The 19,331-nt window shown below is 36.3% G+C and overlaps 1 protein-coding gene and 1 long non-coding RNA gene across 2 annotated transcripts in view; one reads left to right on the top strand and one right to left on the bottom strand.

The window, feature by feature from the left end:
- The window catches only part of LOC123285602 (ral guanine nucleotide dissociation stimulator-like), a 372,006-nt gene that overhangs the window by 338,188 nt on the left and 14,487 nt on the right, over positions 1 to 19,331 (top strand). The window lies entirely within an intron of this gene.
- LOC139045285 (uncharacterized) lies at positions 17,537 to 19,189 on the bottom strand. Its single transcript, XR_011503328.1, has 2 exons — positions 18,825 to 19,189; positions 17,537 to 17,691 (listed from the first exon to the last, which is right to left on the bottom strand). It is a non-coding gene; the product is annotated as an uncharacterized lncRNA (long non-coding RNA).

Genomic DNA, 19,331 nt, shown 5'->3' with positions numbered 1-19,331 from the left:
CGTCTCTGTAGTTTTGCCTTTTCCAAAATGCCATTTAAGTGGAGTGATATAATATGTAGACTTTTCAGTCCGACTTCTTACCCTGGGAAATATAAATTTAAAGTTCCTCCATGGTTTTTTTTGTGGCTTGATAGCTCATTTATTTTTTTCTATGAAAATATCCCAGTGTGTGCATGTACCGCAGTTTTTTCATCCGTTCGTCTATTGAAAGACCCATTTTCTGACTCACAGCATTTTCCTTCTTTCTGAAGAACTTCTTAACGTTTCTAACAAGGCAAGTTTATTTTCTGAGTCTGTTTAAGAATTATATTTGTCTTTCTTCAGACGTTAGAAGTTTCTTTGTGGGAAGTTGCTTACTCAACAAAAAATTTTTTATTATTTTTCATGCATATAGAGATATTCAGATTTTCTATTTCTTCATGGGTCATTTGTATCTTTCAAATAGTTTGCATATTTCATCCAAGTAGTCAAATTTTCTGGCATAAAATTTAATACCATCTCTTTATTATCTTTTTAATGTCTTAATAACTATGGAAGTTCCCTCCTCCATTCTCCATACTATTAATTTTTGCCTTTGCTCATATTTGTATTAGCCTAATTAGAAGTTCATCCCTCTTATTGATATTTTTAAATAATCAGTTTTTCATTTTATTAATTTTCTTCATTGTTTTTCTATTTTCTATTCCATTGATTCCTGTTCTTTATTAGTTTCTTTTATTTGTTTACCTTTTGTATAATTTCCCCCCCTTTTTAAAGTGTTTTAACCAGGAATGTCAGACCATTGATTTTATGACATTTGTCTTCTCCAATATTATCATATATGGCTTTATTTTACCTTGTAAACACTACTGTATCTGGATTTCAACCATTTTGAATGTTGTATTTTTACCATTACGCCTGTTGAAATATTAAGAAAATATTGTGAGAAACTTTCACAATATTTTCTTAATATTGTGCTCAAGCAGAGGGGACACTTCTCTACAAAATGAGTATGTAAGCCCTCGGAACAAACCAATGTAGAGATGCCAGTGTGGAATGTCACGGAGAAGTTCAAACAAAGACCATGAGAAATGGAAAATCTCTTACAGGCTGCATGAGACCTGGAGACAGAACACAATGTGAGTTGACCTTGGAAGATATGACAAATATCTGCATGACTAAGCTCTGAGCTTGGCACAAGGAAAATGGATGACACCAATAGAAAAGATCACAGGCCTTTCCTTAATATTTTTGATGTGGTAAGCATCAAGGCCTTGATCATCATGTGGGAGGAGAAGGGAAAGGAACATTACTGTAACTAAATGTTTTCCTATTCCAGGTTGGGTCAATTTGAGTGCAATTACTTCCACTTAGGACAGTAAACTTTGTGGCGTTGCCTGCTTCTGAGTCTTGAGGAGCAATTTTCACTGGTTAAATTTTGCAAACAAAACCAGCAATGTATAAAATAACCATACTGAAAATCTCTTAACAAAGCATTAATATCAATCTCTGCGTGTGGACTCAACTGATTTATGACAAACAAGTTCTAACTGTTTGAGCAAACTGACCTAGAGACAAGCAACTCCAGTCACTGTTGATTTGGGGCATGCTGCCGGTTTATGAAGAATGAGAAATGATCCTGCAGAATACTTTATAGTGCTGGGGCAGATAAAATGCAGGCAGTTTTTTGCGCAGAAAAAAAAGGGGCAATAAAAGGAGCTTTATTAGAGGTTGTCAATAAAATAATCATTTTTTTCTCTAATTGCAAGGATAATGCTGAGAAAAGGAAGTTCAAAGACAATGATATTAAGGCCCTGTATTTCAGATTCTAGATTCATTTTACAAAGTGGACAATTTTACGGAAAGAAGATTCACAAAGAATTAAAGTTTGGACAAAATCCAGCATTACGATTTTCCACAAAATCTTGAGCAAAACAATAAGCACTGTGCTTTTTCTTAGACCCATGTGGCATGATGCAATCTGTACAATGCATTAGCTTTGTAATAAGAAGCTTCAGATCCACGAGTCAGTGGTTAGCACTCTTGACCTATGATGTGGTAGGTACCTAAACCCATCCCAGTATAGCGATTTAGACGGTGTTGTGGCACAGAGCTGGCTGTGGGCATGGCCTTCAGAAGAGAACATCGTGACAGTGCCTTTGGCACTTTATTCCTAAGTAATCTGTTAACCTATCAACACATTTCACTATATGATCTTTGGAATAATGAAACTTTAATTATTCAGATACCTTCAAAAATTGGAACCTCACACACTTCATGCATTTTAGATATGTGATGAATGTTTGGCAGACTGAGAATTAGTAGCCTTGAGTACTCATAAACTGGGGATGCACTGGGGCATTTTCATTGGCCCACTAAGGGGAAAAGAGGAGAGGGCCGCTCTACTTTCTCACACATCGTACAGTGAACAAGAGAAAGCATGCTTCTCCACCTGAGTAAATTAACCTAAGCCTGATCTTGCTTAGTTTACAAGAGAAAATTTTCCAACAATTGTTAAGAGTAGAGGAGAATGTCGTGCCAGTTATAAAGTTTCCCCAAATCATATAGCCAACAATGCTTTACCACAGGTCTTCAAAAGATCTTTTCCCTTCTCAACACTTTGCCACTTGCTCATTTCCAAACACAGTTCTGCTGCTGCTGGCAAATTCTCTGTGCTCCTGTAAAAGGCCTAGTCTCCTGAGCCACAGAAACACGCGCTGTAAAATGGGAGAACATTTGCTTTCACTTCTCTAAGAAACATCCATGTACTATAAGGATTAAATCCATATCCATTTGTTTAAAAGTTCTCTTATCTCCCAAAGCCAAATGGTTACACCCTAAGATGGGCACCTAAGTTAGTCAGGGTGGACCACTGAGACATCTCCCTAGGGACTGTCGTTTCAAGGAGAAATAAGACGCAAGGGTTGGAGACACCTCTAGTTGGTAAAAGCCAAAACCATGAGGCTGTCTGACTCCCGGAGAGATTATTTACATGCCAAAGGGTTCAGTTAGGATTCAGGCCCATTATATTTCAGGAGGGAACAACTGCCCCCTTCCCCTTTATAAGCAGAAGTGTGTCATTTTCCCCCATATCTTGCCTATGAAGTGTCCAGCTACTCATTAGGATAACTGACCTGGCTCTCATCAGGTTGCTCTAGGGGTAAGGACTAGGGCAACGGGCACCAACAGACATATTACTTACTGGGAGGCATTTCATGAGAAATCTGTCTCTTATCTAGAATACCCTATGTACACATTCAGGATTAAATTAATAAAAATGAATGTTAAAAGCCGGTGAGAGCTATCTTTCACCATTGCCTTTATTTCCTCCTGTTCTCCTTTTCTGGTTTAAATTGCCCCAGAAAAATATTTTCTATTTAGAGACAAATTGTACATTTTAATATGATATTTAAATTATGTAAGCCTATTTACATTTTTACATTTGATATCGTTTTTTTTAACAACAAAAGGAATATCATGGGAATATTTCTTCCATGGGATCGTGGAAACCTGTGCTTTAGTATCTCATCCGCAACAATTAATCCTGGCTCTACATCTCAAGGATTGTGTGACACGAGAAAAGAGTTAGTTCCTCCTCTGAGGGAGTGATAGCAATTTTAATTGCCTTTAGATTGGTATAACGATAAAAATAAAAATTTAGCCATAAATTCACCAAAGAATTCATAGCACATATTCAGAATTTAATAAATGGAAGAACCCTTTGTTTGCTAATAGAAATTGTTAGTACTTTAAATTAAGTTAGAATTAAAACTTGGAAGTGAAGGAATACTTCACTTGCTGGTGAGTAGATACACATAAAGACACTTCTCTGAACATCAGCACTCTTTTGTTTCTTTTCAATTATTTTATTGAGGTCATAGTGGGGGTTATAACATTGTGTAATTTCATGGTACATTATTGCTTATCAGTTTCTGTATAGACTGCATCATGCTCACCACTAATAGTCTAGTTTTTATCTGTCACTATACATATGTGCCTGTTTACCCGTTTTTTCCAGCCCTCCAACCCTTCTCCTCTGGTAACCACTGATGTGTTCTCTTTGTCCATATGTTTGTTTGTCTTCCACATGCGAGGGAAATCATGCAGTATTGGTTTTTCTCTGTGTGGCTTGCTTCCATGTCTTGGCTATTGTGAATAATGCTGCAGTGAACATAGGGATTTATAAACCTCTTTGAATTGTTGACTTCAAGTTCTTTGGATAAACATCCTGTAGCGGGATAGGTAGGTTGTTTGGTATTCTATTTTTAACTTTTTGAGAATTCTTCATACTGTTTTCCATAGTGGCTACACCAGTTTGCATTCCGACCAGGAGTATATGAGTATTCCTTTTGCTCCGCATCCTCTCCAAGATTTTTTACATTTTGTTTTGGTAATTATAGCCGTTCTGATCAGCGTAAGGTGATATCTCATAGTTTTGATTTTCATTTCCCCAATAATTAGTGATGTTCAACATTTTTTCATGTGTCTGTTGGCCATCTGGATATCTTCTTTGGAAAAATGTCTGTTCATATCCTTTGGAGCAGAAATAAAGAAATGGAAAGATATTCAATGTTATGGATTGGAAGAATACACATAGTTTCAATGCTCAGGGGCTGGCCAGGGGGTGCAGTGGTTAAGTGCACATGTTCTGCTTTGGCGGCCCAGGGTTTGCCGGTTGGGATCCCGGGTATGGACATGGCACTGCTTGGCCATACTGTGTTAGGCATCTCACATATAAAGTCGAGGAAGGTGGGCACGGATCTTAGCTCAGGGCTGGTCTTCCTCAGCAAAAAGAGGAGGATTGGCAGCAGACATTAGCCCAAAGCTAATCTTGCTCCAAAAAAAAAAAGTCCATATTAGTGAAAGCAATCTAGATTCAATGCAATCACAGTCAGAATCCCAATGACATTCTTCACAGAAATAGAACAAAGAATCCTAAAATTTATATGGAACAATAAAAGACCCCAAATAGCCAAAGCAATACTGAGAAAAAGGAACCAAAGTGGAGGCATCACAATCCCTGACTTCAAAGAATACTGCAAAGCTATAGTAATCAAAACAGCATGGTGCTGGCACAAAAACAGACACATAGATCAATAGAATAGATTTGAAAGCCCAGAAATAAAACCACACATCTATGGGCAGCTAATCTTTGACAAAGGAGCTGAGAACATACAATAGAGAAAGGAAAGTCTCTTCAATAAACGGTGTTGGGAAAACTGGACAGTCCCATGCAAAAGAATGAAAGTAGACCATTATCTTACACCATACACAAAAATTAACTCAAAATGGATTAAAGACTTCAATGTAAGATCTGAAACCATAAAACTCCTAGAAGAAAATATAGGCAGTACACTGTTTGACATCAGTCTTAGCAGCATCTTTTTGAATACCGTGTCTACTCAGACCTGGGAAATAAAAGAGAAAATAAACAAATGGGACTATGTCAGACTAAAAACCTTCTGCAAGCAAAAGAAACCATGAACAAAATGAAAAGACAGCCCACCAACCAGGAGAATATATTTGCAAATCAAGGGGTTGATTTCCAAAATATACAAAGAACTCATACCACTCAATGACAAAAAAAGAAACAAACTGATCAAAAAATGGGCAGAGGGTACACACAGACATTTTCCCAAAGAAGTAGTCCTGTTTCTTTACCATGCAAATCCAATATCTTCCACCGTAGTATCGTTTCTATTACTCTCAGAAAACAAGGATCTTTATGGAGGAACGTGGAGGGGACTCATACTACTCTTGTACATTACTATTATTTTTCTCTTCATGGATTGCTGCTGATGCTGCTGCTAATTGTCTCTTAACCAATGCTGTCTGATATTTCTCTTTGTCTATCTGAATTTCTTCCTCTTCTAATAATCTACTTGCACAGGCGGTCATGGGTCCTGAAGTAGCTCTGCTGCCCTCAGGAAAGTGGTTCTTGATTTCAAACACATTCTTGCTTCATCAGAGAACACAACCAATGATATGGAGTTCAAGGTTTGAGGCTGGAAAGGCAAAGTCCCACAGTAATGTTTAGGTGTTTCTTTTAGTGCACGCCTAACTCTTCAACACATCTTCACACGTGATAATTTCCAAAGCTTCCTGAATAGCAATGTAAATCAGGTTCCTGTTCTTTCTATAGGAATCTATGTTTTCATGCAAATTAAAGGATATGGTTTCTTATTAATGCTCAGTGTCCCTGAATATTAGCAAGCAATCAGAAGCTGAACTACCTGGTATAAATTAGAGAGATCAAAAAAGGATGATGAACTAATTTGTGAGTGTATGTAGCCAAATCTCATCTTTTACAGAAAACATATTCTATGGCACTTGCAATTAGAATAACTATTTTCCCTGAACTGAGATAAACCTTTGTTCTATTAGATATAGAAGGCCACTTTTATCTGGAAAAAATAGGAGGGAAAAATGAGAATTTTAAGTTGGAGTTGAAAAATAGTGGGTTAAAAGTTAAGAGAACAGAGTGGAAGTATTTGTACTTGATCTGCTAAGGATACAAGCTTAACTGCATTTAGAAAAAGGGCTTGGCCTGCTGTGAAGTCGTTTCAAAGTGATTTACTCAGATCAAAATTATTAAGTAAAATTTTAAAACTTATTTGTCAAACATGTAAGAAACTCTGTGTCTTTGGAAACATAATCATATTATTGATATGGGGATCATAAATTTTAACTACTATTATTAGAATGGTATTCACCATGAAATAATATACCACTGAGAAAAAAATATAGTGAAGGAGTCTTTAAAAAGTTTCTATAACATAAGAAATTATGGAATGAAGATCTTCCATAGAGTCATATTAGTTCTGAAATAACATGGGTGAAATGTTATTGATTTTTATCTGTTGTAAATATTCCATCATATTTATTTCATTTTAGGGAAGAAACGCATATTCCTAAGAGTTGCTGAATATTAACAGCTATTTTCCCCATAAGGTATTAAACTCAGCAGCCACGAATCCATCTCCTCCAAGAGTTAACAGAAATCTTATCTTTATCGTTGTGGACAGATTATTTTACACATTTCCTCCTTATGAATAAGAATTATCAATTCGATATTTTTTCCCCAAAGAACACATTGTCAGTCTAGGAACTAGAAGGCAGATACCTTGATTTTTGTTTAAGGCATTAATTTACCTAAAATTTATTTGAGTCTATTTTTAAGAAAATGAGGAAAATAGTTTTGTATGGAAACCAGTAGAAGATAATAAATACTAAGGATGAATTCAAATGTTATAAAATGTTCTCACATCTACAATTAAAATAGTTGAGTTTGTATTTTCACTCTGCATTACAGTCCATCTATCTAGACTGTGGAAGTTACGTTGTGATTTTCACAATTTTGTGTCTCTGGGTAGTTGCAAACTTGATGTTTAAAACTGAGTGTGCAATGTAACAATCATACCATAGTAGCTCTATTTTACTGAGCGAGTACTAGGCTCCAGGCCCTGAGATAAACGCTTTGTCTGAGCTATAAATCACCTCTTCCTTGGACAGCATAGTGTATTATGCACTCAGATCTTTATATGATGATAAGAACCTGGAGGCTGAAGGTGTTTAAGAGATTTATCTGAGGTCACACCCTAATAAGTGGCAGGACAGGGATTAACAATCGCATCTATATGACTCACAACCTATTCTTCATACTCTACATTCTGCTTTTTCCATTAGTTAGAGAAATTGTAGATCTTAAGTAGTTTAAAAAGAAATGTGGAGTTACAAATTTTATTCAAGGCCAGAGGTCCACGATGCTTCTTCGAGAAACGGATGTTTATGTGTAATAACCTGCTCTAAGCAGGTGACCACGTCATTAGTCAGAATTGCTCCCTAACTGCTGTGGCCAGGTGAGGGTTAGTGGCGTTTTTCAGGATCTTATGGCACTACTAGAGGAGAGATCCATTTTTCAACTGACATTGCCAGGAAAAATTTAAAATACACCTCCTACCCTGCCAACATGTTGAACTTTGACCCAGGTGTATCTACATAGAGAATCCAAACAAACAAAAACCCATATGGGCTCAACCATAGAACTCGTTGCTTGATTAAACAGAACTAAATTTTACCCCGACTCTTCGATTCCAAGAACAGGCAGACTGGAATTGGCAAAGCCTTCTTCAGAAATCAAAGGACAATTTGCCGCTTAAAGAACTATGCACTGAACAACGTAATAAACAACCACAATTTCAGTAATAAGTTTCCTGACACAACAGACTGGCACTTTGCACAGTCGTAATGAGAAAACAGCAGCTGAGGAACCGCAGAAAAGGAGCTAGACTTTACTGGAATACAGATTATACTGAGCTAATTAATGATTTTCACAAATGCCTTGTTGATTAGATATTAAAGTAAAAATCCCTTATATAATTTCTATATTTAGGGACACCATATAATTTTTCATCCAAGCCAGGATTTTTCCGATAATGAAGAAAGCTCTATATTTATTTTTCTAAGACAACAGGAGGAAAGACGGGCTCACTTGAGCAAAGCAGGAGACACGATTCTTTTATTTATAGTTGTCACGTATTAGTGTGTAGAATCAAGAAGTCAAAAAATGCCTTGGAGTTGGAGAAATCATGACTTCTAATACTGGGTCAACCTTCAGTTGTGTGATTTTGGGTGAGTTAATTACTTTCACTGAAAAAGGAAGAGAAGAAAAATACCTAACTTGAAGGCTTGTGAGAATTAAAAATTATATCTATAACATAATTAACACAGTGCCTGGCTTGTTTAAAATACTCAATAAGTAGACATATTTAGAATCCTACTTCTCATTGTGTAGCTTAATTTATTATCATCAATCTATTTGTAATATTAATGTAGCTCTGAGTGTTGGGATCCTATGTTTTGAAACTTGAAAGGGATAGAAAGCTCTGACTCTAATGTACCAAACTTCTACGCTCAGATCGGTCAAAAGTAAATCATACTGGGCCGGCTCCGTCGCCGAGTGGTTAAGTTTGTGCGCTCCACTGCAGCGGCCCAGGGTTCGGATCCTGGGTGCGGACATGGCTCCACTCGTCAGGCCACTTTGAGGCGGCGTCCCACATCCCACAACGAGAAGGACCTACAACTAAGATATACAACTATGTACAGGGGGGTTTGGAGAGATAAAGCAGAAAAAAAAAAGTAAATAGTACTCCTTAAAAATTCTGTCTTCATAAGATTAATTGTATATAGGTGTATTGAGTCTAAGGATCAAAGTAGTGATATTCTACTTTGACTAGTGAAAAGCAATAGGATGTCCATATTAATATGATTAGAAGGAAACATCAGAATTAAATTGGTTTAATAAAGTCCAATTCATTCAATAATCTGAAGCAAAAATGTACTATTTTAGTATATAAATAAAATAAGAAAGTGATATTAGGTATAGTTAAGAAATAGAATAAACACTGAACTTCAGTTAATTAATACATGTGAAATAGATTTTAGAAACATGGATTTAAGATATGAAAACTTCAGAACAGTAAAGTGGAATTAGTTTCCAATTTTCAAGATTTACTTCACCTCTTGGAAGCCAAAGCCAGTGATTTTTTTTTAATGGTTAGGGACCTATATCCACATTCAGGTATGTCTATAAGTGTTGTTTGCTTTTGTTTTTGCATAGACTATATATTATTTGCTTCTCAGCATTTAATATAATGACAATTGTGTAATTCCAAGACTAAGAAATTTAATGGGGCAAATTCTTAGTTAAAATATTCTCTCTTACTTTGTTTTTAATCAACTATAAGCTAAAGGATCAAAACTGTAACAGAAAACGTAAAAAGAGTACATGTTATTTTCCTAGGATAACGCTCTTACAACTTGTGTATTCTCATAGCTATAACACAGCATAGGAAAGTACAAACGAGGTGATCTATTTTTTTCAAGAAAGTTTTAAAGATATACAATTTAAGGGCATAGTTTCTTCCTTTTTCACAGTGCAATCCATTTGCCAACCCTTTTAGCCTTTCCCTTTTCAGAACCCTGAACAACCAAGCTACATCTTACTGTGAACAAATTAGTTTTGACACCTTGAGACATTTAATTATTTGCAAAAGTGAGTCAGATGAAGGTGAAGTTGAGAGAAATGTTTTAAGCTCTAGGAAGATATATATGCTCAAAATTCCGTTAGTGAAAAGTCCATAAATAAACATAATGGAAATGTACAAATAAAGTTTCAAATTTTTAGGAAATGAACATATTACAAAATAGAAATGTAAGGTTTAGCAGGTCATCAGAGTTTTTACATCCTACTATTCAGAAGTCTTTTTCAGAGGTGCAGGAAATCTCAGAGAACGAAGTGAATGTGGTGTTCATTCAGCGCAGCCACTCATTTTACAGTGGCGGGATCTGAGGTGCAGAGAGGGTAAGGGATTTGCCTGGAGGTTAGGGTCACTTGCCAGTGTCTATTAAATTCAGTGAGAGAAACAACATCTAGGTTTCTTATTTGCCCTATATTATTTTATTAATTTCATTTGCCAATAACAATAGCAATTTAGGGGAATCTGAAGTCTGATGCTATGGATAACCTTTTTAATGAGCAAGTTGTGCTAATTAAATTTGTATAATCATAAAAACGGTATAGCTAATTTTTCCAAATACATCTATGGCTATGCTGATTTAAATGGCTATAATTCGAGAACTCTGAGAATTTTTAATCTATTAACTATTCCATTCATTTATTAATTAATAATTAGTAAATGTTTATTAAATGAACTATTTTGTGAATACGTGTGTGTGTGTGTATGTGTATTCTAAAGTTTGTTTTCCCTTACAATTTTTACAATCTTAAAAAAGAGTTAGGGGCTGGCCCCACCGCCTGGAGGTTGAGTTTGGCACACTCCGCTTCAGTGGCCTGGGTTCTATTCCCGGGCACAGACCTACACCACTCATCAGCAGCCATGCTGTGGCAGCAACCCACACACAAAATACAGGAAGATTGGCACAGATGTTAACTCAGAGTGAATCTTCCTCAATAAAAAGAAAGCAAAAGAAAGATCGCCTTCTTCTGAGAGTGATAATTAGTTGAATTTGGTACATAAAATTAATATTTCAATTGATGTTTATTCATATTCATCCATGTAAGTTAAAATGTTTTAAGATATGAGATGCAAAATATGTCATGAAAACACATTTTTTTTGTATTTTTGGCCTGTCAATATATTTAAGATATAATGTGAAATATAATTAAGCTTTTTGCATTAAAGTGTATGAGAAACATTATCACATCATTTTTATCATACTTATAAGTGTAGGTATATTCAGCTTGAAACTGTTAAAAGTAAGTCTAGATAAGTCTAGGCAGAAGTGTCAATAGAAAAATACAAGCAGAAATATATAAATATCATATAATAAAAGAGACTATAAGTCTAGGACAAAATGTCCTTTTTCTATATGCTGATTTTTTTCTGTTCACAATTCACACATGAATATTCTGCATACATTATATTCCTTAATATTGAAATACTTGGAAATTTTCTTTAAACGTGCCCAAATTCAAAGTTACTAATTGTTTTAATGAAGACATTCCCTACTATTTTCTAAATGAAAAGGGGTAATGTTATTTTAGAAATAGTGCGGACTTTCCTCCTTTTGTGATAATTCGTCTGGCTTACTTTTCATAGTCATTTTCATTTTCCGTTTCATTACAGTATTATGAAATGTTTACAGAATCCCCCACTATAATAAAAAGATTGGTAGATTTCTAATCGCTTTAAGTGATGCATACACGTATCTTTGTTTTGTAAAATATATTTAAAAAATACTCCTTTTTTAATGCTGAATGATGAAGTTGTAGAACTACTCCCACATCCAGGAAGCTGTGGATTATCCACGTATCTAGCTGTGCATAGCTCTATAGATTTATTCTTTGTCTATTTATTGCATCGTTGAAATGTTTTTACAGAAAGAATTCTCTTAGCAAGATTATAATAAAAATTACTTCGACTTTTGAAGAACAGAGTCTTTCATGATTAATGACACACAAAGTTCTGCTCGAAGTTTCCTTAACATCTCAATAAAGTATTTTGATATTTTACAATTATTCTGATGCTATAGAATCACATGTGATTTGTTTTCTATTTAATTATTTTTATTAATTTCTATTAAGGTAATATTCCATTTATTTGTTTGAAAATTTCTATGTTCACAGTTAATTTGAACAAAACTTTATTTACTTCTCTAGGAAGGAAAATAGGGAAAATTGTCAACATGTTATATAACTAAGGACAATTTCAACACATTAAACAAAGATGGGAGTAGTCATCTTTTTCAGACAATAACTAGCAGCAAATACTTCGATACTATAATTGACATCCATAAACTACTTTCCTTGAAGCATCTAAAAGTAATTTGTAGAAATTACTTAATTAGCCTCTCAGCAGTTCCCGGCAGTGGATTGCATTGTAATTACAGTGCAATACAGTGCACACTATTGATGGAGAGCATGAGCGCAGATATCTGTACAGCGCTACATGTGCAAAGGAAGCCGGGACCCGGTCAATAGGAAACCCTGCACGGGCACATTCCTCACACTTGTTCGCTAAGGGGGACAGGTAACCAAGGTTGTTTTGTGTACTCTTCCTCCTCGTTAGTTTAGGTTTCCCCCGAAATATCTCACCGACTTTCACATTTTTTCTGTTCTCTTTGCTCTCTGTCACAGACAAAAAAATTTAGATGTTTTGAAAAATAACTCACTGAGAATAGACACTTCATGTTGTTTTCATAGGCTAAGAAAGAGGGAGAGACAGATACAGAGGGAGACACAGAGGGAAAGAGTACAAATTTAGGAAAAGTCATTGGCAAGTGAAATTAAATGCCCAAAGCATGAAAGCTTATAGAAAGTTCAGGAAATACTTCTTACATTTGATGAGTCCAGAGTGGACAATACATCAGAAGTGTACTAAATTGAGTAATTGGAACAAATGCTTCTTTCCTTTCTGTATCCAGGCAGTTGGTCACATAACCCTGCATTTTCTCCCTTTAGAGGCAGAGGTTATTCTCTAACCTTTGTCTTTGGACTGGGGCATGTGGTTCCCTGATTCAAAGGATGCTAGCAGACATTCTGCAAATTGAGGCTTAAAATGGACTTGCACAGTTGGACTTCCCTTCATGTGGTTCTTGTATTGCCACAGTAAGAAGATGTCTCTGGGGCCCATCCAGTGGCATAGCAGTTAACTTCACGTGCTCCACTTCAGAGGCCCACGGTTTGCCTGTTCCGATCCTGGGTGTGGACCTACACACACTTATCAAATCATGCTGTGGCAGGCATCCCACATATAAACTAGAGGAAGATGGGCAAAGGTGTTAGTTCAGGGCCAATCTTCCTAGCAAAAAGAGGAGGTTTGGCGGTAGATGTTAGCTCAGGGCTAATCTTCCTCAAAAAATAAAAGAAGAAGAAGAAGAAGAAGATGCCTCTGCTAGCCTGCTGATACATAGAGTATGGGAGACACATGAAAGAAACTGGCAATCTCCAGCTTGGAGCTAAGCCCAGATGAGCCCACCCTAAATAAACTTACGTACAAACGCACAGATGAAAATGAATGATTCCCATTTCAGGATCCAGAATTTTGGGGTAGTTTGTTTCACAATATTATTTTGGCAACATTTGACCGATATAGAATGACACAGTGGGAATTGTAAGTTAGATTCAAGATATAGAGAGACTTTTATTTTAGATTTCATTTTTCTATAAGAAACTGCTCATTTTTGCATTTGTATACGCATTCACATGTTAGGGATAAACTAAACAAGAGCTTTAATTTACAATTTGATTTCAGTGTCAGTATTTAGAAGGCTCTATTACATGGTGACTTCAACATTGTTTCTGGTCTTGACCTTAAGGAAACAGACAGCCAATTATTTCTCCAGCCAAAATGGCTTCACCTGGGATCAGCAAAGAACTGCAATTTGGAGTCTGCAACTATGGCAAGCCACATGCAAGTCCTGAGCAACAAGGGGAGGAGAAACCCTGTTATAGAGGGGCAAAGAAAGTTGGGAGAGCTATTGTAAGCAAAAAGCCCATTGGAGGAGACTGGGAGATCAAAGCGTGGCGGCTTTTCATTGGCTGTGTTGTGACAGTCTCTCCTTGGCTATTACTGGGCAGGAAGAGGAAGTCTTCTTCCTGTTGGGCTCTGCAGTGGTTAATACATGTGAGAGCTCTCCTTTCTGGCCTCTCAACTCTATTTTCAGTGAGGTTTCTGTTTATTGATTTTCACACTGCTATTGCTGATCGAGCATATTCTTGACTAATAACTGTGAAATCTTTTAGGTTACCTTCATTTCAAATTAGAATAAAACCCCAATACCATGAGCAAAGCTTGTTGATAAAATTATTGCTAATAGCTGTATATTGACTTTCAGATATTGGTGAAATATTTGAGTCACACAAATGTTAAAGCTCATGAAACAAGCATGATGAAGTCCATGAGTGAGGTAGGAATTGCAAAAATTTAATACATTTTTAAGCCTTTATTTGTGACTATCACATAGCCTAATGTTACAGAATTACTGAATGTGGGGAAGAAAGAAGTCCATTTTCATTATCTTTCCTCAAAGACAAGACACTACTTAAAAATGATAGTAAAAGCACATTTTCATGTAGCTACAATTTTTTTTCTGGGGATGAGACCTTTTAAGATGTACCTTAGCAATTGTATCTCAATAAAGCTGAAAAAAATTTTTGCCTTGTCACAAACTTGCACATGATGTTGAAAGAAATGAAAAAGCAGCTACTTATGGTGTTTCTGATATGATACATCATGAAGTATATTTGCTAAAATAGTTAATCTAAATATAATTAATTCCTTAAACCTTGTTTCTAAATTATAGGAAATAAATGGAATTAAGAAGAAATCATTAAGTAAATCCAGAAGCAGGACAAGCTATAAGACAACTGTCATTCGTTCATAAGAAATTGATGTCACAAAATAAAAAAGTTGAAGCAAGTTGAGAGTCAAAAAGTGACTAAGAAGATATAACAACCAAATTCAACGAGTGAAATTAAATTGTATCATTTATCTAAAAATATTTATGAAGCCATTGTTGGAAAAACTCAGAGCATAAATATACTATCCAGGCATGAAGTGTCATGGAATCTATACGTGAATTACAAGTGATTTAAAATAAATAAAAGAGATACAGAGAAAAAGAGAGAGAGGATTTCAACAATATCCAAAAAGTAAGTTTAAATTTCTACTCACACACGAAAAAACAAATACTGTACTTTGTAAATAATAACACAAACTAGGGACAAATTTTATTTTACAGCCAGTCATAATCGATATGTTGCTGGAACCACTCGTTGACAGTCAAGGGAATTCTAATCTGCTACTTGCTCTAAAGTGCCCTTAACATTTTATATCAGGAAAGGTGCATTATTCAATGTGTGTAAAATAAAAGGCATGTCTTCGTAGTTAAAAATTCAGAGATTATCTGTCTATTTTGAAAACGAACAACATCCTTCTTGGGCCACATTTCTTGATTCATATTGTAAGGATGAGTTTTAATGAGGCAGCAGGCGTATGAGAAACACTAGAAGTAAAAGATCTAATGAGGATAACAATCCAAACTCAATTCAGGAAATGTTCGGAAAGCATCTTCCCTGAGCTATGAACCCTTTTACTTTGTGAGATTATTTGAATCAATCTACTTGACCACAAACAATGAAATCTTCAAAGTCCAAGTGTGGAAAAAAAGAGAAATCTTTGTCAAGTTCATTTACTATTAGAGAATTAGGACAAACAACCTGGTGGCAGCCACTTCAGAGCTGACCAAAACCTAATGTGGTTCTCCACACCCCTCTGGAGAAAGTGGGTATTATGTAGAATGTTGCCATCTTGTGCGTGCTATGAGATCCGGCAATGCTGAGAAATAATTTTCCTTTAAAAAATCTGACTAAAAACAACTTTTGTAATTTATATTTGATAATAAAAATTTTCCGCTTTTAGATTTAATTCTTAATCTCAGAAGCTTATTCTTTTTAGCAATGTTTGCCATTGATCTAGGCTTGGACGCCGAAGTAATTTTAATATACACCCATTTCATTTGGTAAAAACGTATACTTGCAGCATCTCTAAATCATACAAATATAAAATTAATTATAAATATTAAATACATTATATTTAAATGCATATAACCATTTTTCAAGCACCTTATTTACTTTTAAAGTTGTTGACATCTTACTTTTTCAAATAAATTTTATCTAACTTTATCTTCTTCAAATATTCAAGTACGTCAAATAATTTTGTTATGCTAGCTTAATTTTACCTTGTTTTCCATTTCATTTTTAACATATTCAGTTTACCTGTATAAGTGTTCTAGTATTAGAAAGTCAAAGAAATTGGCAAGTCAGGATGCTTTCAAAGGGAAATTTAGTATTACTATCATCGATGGCAGTGATACTGTGAAGTATTAGAAATAACATACTAAATATTTGCAGATAGGGTGGCTATATAGAATGAGTCTTGAGTGAAGTGTGATGCTTTAGTCATACACTTTATTGTATTTGCTCATCTCTCAGAGGTATTCGCTAAAACTGGGGCGCTAATCATGTGAAGAAATGCGCATTCTCCGTGCTTTAGAATTTCATTCCCTGTGTACCAAGTACAAAAACCTGTAGTTTTCTCAAGAAACTTTACCTTCAAACTCTCTACATAAAAGAGCATTATGAATATTTTTATCAGCTGTATTTCAACATTAAGTAAATAACTCAAATAAAGATTGGCTTGGCATGTAACTGGTTTTAAGTGTGTCTAGTGGAAATTAGAAAGGTCTTTTTCTTTAAATGATAGATTTGTGATCACTGACTTAGCCTCCGTATCTGTCATTGGTCTGTTCAGTTGTCTGTTTCCTCCTGAGTGAGACTGGGTAGGTTGTTGCTAGGAACTTACTCAGTCTGCTGGGTCACCCAGTGTGTTAGTGAGCAAGAGGATGGAGGGTCTCTATGATCGTATTTCTGAAGCATCGATTGTGAGGCCTCCTCTTTCACTTCTCATTTACTTTACTTGATTGTTCTTTCTTTTCTTCTGTCAGGCGTTCTGTCTTCTAAGGGTTGGTCAATTTTATTTTTTCAAAACATTGACTCCTCCTTTTCATCTTTTGTCTTTCTCCTCTATTTCCTTTCTTCTGTTCTCACCTTTGTGACTTCCATCCTTCTGTTAGCTTTGGATTCAGTTTTCCCTTTTCCTAGTTCTGTGTGTTGTCACTTAGGTTGTCAATTTGAGGTCCTTCTTCTTTAAGACATTACAAGTTGATCACTGCAAACTTCCCTCAGTATTATTTTTGCTGCATCCCATAATTTTGGTGTGTTTTTAATTCTTTTTGTTTGTCTTGAGCTATTTTTTAATTTCTCTCTTGATTTCCTCTTTGACCTAATGTCTGTGTAAGAGGCTGCTGTTTAATTTCCATCTCTCAGGAATGATGCAGGTTTCTTCCCGATATTGATTTCTAGTCTCACGCCATTGTGTTCAGGACAGATGCTTGGTATGATTTCAATCGTCTTAATTTTGTTAAGATTTGTTTTGTGACCTCAAACGTGATCCCTTCTGGAAAATACTCTGTGTGCTCTTGAGAAGAAGGTGTATTCTGCTGCTCTTCAATAAAATGTTCTTAGTATTTAATGTCATTTATTTCTAGGGTGTCCTTCTTTTCCGTCTGGATGTTCTATCCATTGTTGAAAGCTGGGTCTTGAATTCGCCGACTTTCAACTTGTATAATCTAGTGTTCAGAATACATAAATATCTCTTAGAACTCAATAATAAAAGACAAAACAATTAAAATAGGCAAATGGTTGAAATAGACATTTCTCCAGAAGATATGCGGATGGCCAATAAGCACAAGAGAGATGCTAGATGTCATTCATGATTAGGGAAAGGGAAATTGAAACCACAATGTGCTACTGTTTCCAACTCAATGTGTAGGCTGTATTCAACATAAAGGAAAATCCCAAGTGTTGGTAAAGATGTGGAAGAAGGGGAGCCCTCATACATCACTGGTGGGAACGTAAAATGATGCAGCCACTGTAGAGCACAGCTTTGCATTTCTTAACATCTTCAAGCAATCATTGCCTTTGAGTTGGACAGTCCATTGTGAGGCATCTCCAAAAGAACATGGAAAACATATGTTTGCAGGAAAACCTGTCCATGGACATTCAAAGCAGCATTATTCACGGTAGCCCAAAAATGAAATAAACCCAATTTTCCACCAAATTATGAACACATAAAGCAAATGTGGCATATTGATACTATGGGATATAACACAGCCCTAAAAAGGAAGAAAGCACTGCTACGTGCTAGGCCCTGGATGATCCTTAAAAAAGTGTGCTAATTGAAGTGGTACACAAAGCCACAGATTCTATGATTCCATTTGAATGAAATGCCCAGAATAGCAAATCTGCAGGGAGAGGAAACAGATAAGGTCTTTCTGTGGACTTGGGTTAGGGCAAAGCACAGAGACAGCGAGGCTGGGTTTCTTTGCAAGGTATTAAAAATGTTCTGGACTTAGATAGTAGTGATAGCCACACAACATTCTCATTGTCCTAAACGTCACTGACTTGTGTACTTTCAAGTACTTAAAATGGTGTATTTTATGTTGAGCAGATTTTCTTCAGTGAAAATTTGAAATTAGGGTAATTCATGCAGCTATTAGGGGTAAGGCACGGTGTAGCCCTGAGAGTAAACATCTGATTAGGGTCTAGTAGCAAGTACGAAAATCACACAAGCTACAGTCTGAGATCCAGTCCATAGTCATGGTCTCCACCTTGAAAAGACCAGCCAAGAAAATAGCTCAGTGGTCTTGGGGGCCCTGGGAATCTGTTCAGAGATCTCAGTAATACTGGGCAGTATTCTCACCTCTTGGACCCTCTGGTGTAGGTAGGTTTGAACTTGTCAGTTGTTGATGTACATGCAGGTGGTAGACCATGGGAGGGCCCCGACCCCTCCTTCCTTGGCCAGTAGAGATAGTCTGAGGCCAGGTGGTTTCCTAAAACCATTTGGCAGAGACTTAGGCGACTGTCCTACAAGGAGTAGAATAGAGTCTCATGGAGCTGCTGTCCGTGTTGGGTTCTGTTTGTGCACACTTCTGGGTGGCCTCAATTACCTGATTTTCTGTGGCTAGGGCCCGTCCTCTATGCCAGTCCAGTCATCCTAGTAGAACAGACATATCTCTTTGGGTCGGTGGTAGCCTGTCAGGGCAGGAAACTCAGGGACTCCTGGTCTGTGGGGTACAGCTCTAGGGGCAGGTCCGTGGAGACAATGATGTACTGCAGAACATCGCCTGGGGAAAGCTGGTCAGAGGATGTGGGGGAGAGCGGGGTACCAGGGAGCGCCTTGTGACGTGCGCCCACAGGAAGACCCGAA

Source organism: Equus asinus, chromosome 5, assembly GCF_041296235.1.
Source record: "Equus asinus isolate D_3611 breed Donkey chromosome 5, EquAss-T2T_v2, whole genome shotgun sequence".
NCBI classification, from domain to species: Eukaryota; Metazoa; Chordata; class Mammalia; order Perissodactyla; family Equidae; genus Equus; species Equus asinus.
Note: the sequence above shows the minus strand (reverse complement) of the source record. Positions and strands in the feature narration are given on the sequence as shown.